At 34.2% G+C, this 3,999-nt stretch overlaps 1 non-coding gene across 1 annotated transcript; it reads right to left on the reverse strand.

Annotated features, from left to right (window-relative positions):
- Positions 1-305: 305 nt before the first annotated feature.
- LOC117284234 lies at positions 306-408 on the reverse strand. Its single transcript, XR_004515317.1, has one exon. It is a non-coding gene; the product is annotated as a U6 spliceosomal RNA (small nuclear RNA).
- Positions 409-3,999: the final 3,591 nt, after the last annotated feature.

A 3,999-nucleotide genomic window follows, 5' to 3' on the forward strand; every position in this document is an offset into this window, starting at 1 on the left:
CATTTTGAAATTGGGTAACAAAATGCCTCCAGTTTTGTTTGTTTCACTCTAGACTGTCTTGTCTATTCTTGGTCTCTTGTGATTCTACTTGAATTTTAAGAATGATGTTTGTATTTTTATGGAAAAATGACCTTGAGAATTTCATGGGAATTGTATTCAATTCTCTGATCACTTTGTGTAGAATAGAAATTTTCACACTACTTATTCTTTCAATCCATAACAGAATACTTTTCATTATTTGTGTCTTCTCCAATATGTATTGGTTGCCTGAGTACAGATCTGTCACTTTCTACATTAAATTTATTTAAAATGTGGAATGCTTCAAGAATTTGTGTGCCATCCTTAGACAGCAGCCATACTTATCTTCTCTGTATTGTTCCAATCTTTGTTTATGTGCTACTAAAGTGATGTATATATACTGTCAGTTATTGATATTTAAGAGTTATTCATGTGTTCTGGATACAAATTCCTTATAATATATACAATTTGTAAATGTTTTCCCTGTTCTACAGTTGTTTGTTTTTTTTTTTAATTTTCATGAGTGTGTCCTAAATTGTGAAAAGTTTAACTTTGATAAAATCTTATTTATGTATTTTATTCATATTTTAATGTTCTATATAAAGAAACATTATTTATCCTAGGATTGTAAAAATTTTACTTCAAAGTTTCCTTTAAAACTGTTGCAGTTTTCTGATAGGTTAATTATATATTTGAAGTTAATTATATATTTTGGGAGTTAAGTGTTTAATTTCATTCCTTTGCAGGTGGCTTTCTAGTACTATTTGATGAAAAGACAATTCTTTCCTCGTTGAAATTGCTTGGTGTTATAATATTATTTTTACTATTGTTTGTTGACTTCCCTGAACTAAATTTGCAAAATATGTATTTATTTTTAAATTTGGACACTAAGTCTGTTTAGTAAGCCACTAAGGAATGGACAGGTTGACTTATATGTCTTGAATAAGTAAGTCTTCCAGATTTTACCAGATAGCTCTCTGTTATTTTAAGGCATGTTTCAACATTCCAAAAAGAAGACATCATTTCCTGTTTGTGGTGTCCTGAAGTTCAGCTAGAGGTAAATGATTAGGTCATTCTTAGCTCTTTTGTTAGGATATGGACAGCTTTTTTTTTTTTTTTTTTTTTTTTGACAGTCTGAAGGATGTAGCAGAGTTTACAGCCACATGTAAAAATGTTTTTTCCCATATTTTCCATTAAGATGCTTGGCCTACCTCTTGTTAGTATTGACTATTATTTCTATTTCAGGTTGATTTGCTGTGAAATAATTATCACTGCTTACTTTCAACAAATGACCTAGGGGTGGAGGTATGCCCACATAGCAAATACTGAGTCAGATCGAACCTGAGAATGGAGCTTTCCAAGGCAAAACTTGAAAATGAAGCTTTTCGAGGAGATTTCAGATTGTGATGCTCTATAGAAATGGGCCTTGGGGAAGGGACATATGGGGAATTTCCAAACCCAACCCAATCCATTGGTTGCTTATTTTTTCAGCTCCAGGGTTAAGAGACTCCTGGCATTTTAAAGTGCCAAGGATCTGAGGCTAGGAATATGGGAAGAAGGTAAGTTAAACATTTCATGCATTTGAGAGTTTTTACAAATATCCAGTGATTTTTTTTTCCAAGCAAATTCTTTTTAGACTTTTATAAGCTGTTGATTAATTTCCAAGATACCACAAAAGTTGCTTTGATTTTATTTATTTATTTGATTGTGTTTACTGGTACATTTTAGGTATACAGTACAGTTACATTCATTATTGGGATCTTGTACCTTTACATGATAGGTATTGGTTCTCATTTTTTTCCCTTGTCCCTGCCCTCCCTTTACCCCTCCTCCCCTCCCCCTTTACAAACACTTTATTTCCATTTTTTCATTTTTTCCTATTTTTTTCTTTTCCCTTATTCTCTTTCCCCTACTGTTCCCACTTTCCCTATACCTTTAGCCCTTTTCTTCCTATTTCACATTGTCAATTATCTCATTAGGATCTTATGTACTGTTTTAGTTTTTCACACCAGAGAAACTATTCACTATTTATATATGTGTGACTTATTTATTTCACTTAGGAGTATATCCTCAATATGTATACATTTTCCTATGACTGAATCTACTTTCTCATTCTTATGGCTGAGTAGCATTCCATTTTATAGAAAAACCATATCTTCTTTATCCAGTTTCCAACTGATGGGCAAATGGGCTGTTTCCAAGGTTGAGCTATTACAAACTGTGCTGCTATAAACATAGGTGCGCTATATCACTGTGATATGATTCTTTTAATTTTTTTGGAAAGATACCCAGCAGAGGGATGGCTGGGTCAAATGGAACTTCCAGTCCAAGCTCTTTGAGGTATCTCCACATTGATTTCCATAGTGGTTGTACCAGTTTGCACTCCCACCAACAGTGGAGAAGGATTCCTTTCTCCCCGCAACCCCACCAATATTTGTTATTGAGTGATTTCTTGATAGCAACCATTCTTTGTGGGGTGAGGTGGAATCTCAGTGTTGTTTTCATCTGCATCTCTCAAATGACCAGTGACATGGATCATTTTTTCATATATTTACTTGCTGCTTTTACTTCTTTGTCTGAGAAATGTCTGTTCATTTCAGATGCCCATTTTTGAATTGGGTCTTTATATTTGGGGGCACTGATTGTTTTGAATTCTTTATATATTCTAGATAATAGTCCTTTGTATGAGGAGTAGCTGGTAAAAATATTTTCCCACATTGTAGGTTGTCTCTTAGTTCTGTTGATGGTTTCTTTTGCAGTGCAGAAGCTTCTTAATAAGATGAGATCCCAGTTGTTGATTCTTTCTGCTAGTTCTGATGCTTCTGAAGACTTGTTCATGAATCTTTTCCTATGCCAATATCTTCAAGCTTTCTGCCTAACTCACCTTCCAGCAAGTTTAATGTTTCTGTTTTAATATTTAGATCTTTAATCCACTTGGATTTTAATTTAGTGCATGGTGAAAGATAAGGGTCTAGTTTTAATCTTTGGCAGGTGGATATCCAGTTTTTCCAACACCATTTAGTAAAGAGGCTTTCTTTCATCCAGTGGGGACTGTCAGCTCAATTTTCAAAGATGAGGGAGCTGAGTACATCTGGAGTTGTTTTTGTGTCTTCCAGTATGTTCCATGGAACAGACTCAAGTCTGTTTCTTTGCCAGTACCATGCTGTTTTTATCACAGTGGCTTTGTAGTATAGTTTCAAATTGGGAATTGTTATACCCGCTGCCATATCTCTGTGTCCTGGGATGGCTTTTGCTATTCTAGGTCTCTTCTGGTTCCAAATGAATTTTTGGATTCTTTTTTCTAGTTTTGTGAAATATAGTGTTGGAATTTCAATTGGCATTGAATTGAATCTGTATAGCAGTTTTGGTAGTATGGCCATTTTCACTATGTTGATTCTTCCTACCCAGGAGCGGGGGATATCTTTCCATTTTCTTATATCCTCTTCAATCTCTTTTTTCAGAGTGCTGTAGTTTTCAGTGTAGAGATCTTTTGTTTCTTTTGTTAGCTTGATTCCTAGATACTTCATTTTTTTGGATGCTATTGTGAAAAGAATTGTTTCCCTAATTTCTGTCTCTGTGAGTCTGTTATTAGTGTACAAGAAGGCTATTGATTTTTGGGTGTTGACCTTGTATCCTGCTACTCTGCTAAAAGTGTTATTTAAGTCTGGAAGTCTTTTGGTGGAGTTTTTTGGGTCTTCAGTGTAGAGTATCATATCATCAGCAATTAATGACAGTTTAACTTCTTCCTGTCCTATCTTTATTTCTTTAATTTCTTTCTCTTGTCTAATTGCTATGGCTAATGTTTCCAGAACTATATCAAAGAGGAGTGGTGATAGTGGGCATCCTTGTCTTGTTCCTGATTTTAACGTGAAGGTTTTCAGTTTTTGGCCATTTAATATGATGTTGGCTATTGGTTTTCCATAGATAGCCTTTATTAAGGTGAGATATAGACCATCTATTCAATTTTTTGAAGGGTTTTTA

Source organism: Fukomys damarensis, unplaced genomic scaffold (assembly GCF_012274545.1).
Source record: "Fukomys damarensis isolate Sample0158 unplaced genomic scaffold, DMR_v1.0_HiC HiC_scaffold_4, whole genome shotgun sequence".
NCBI lineage: Eukaryota > Metazoa > Chordata > Mammalia > Rodentia > Bathyergidae > Fukomys > Fukomys damarensis.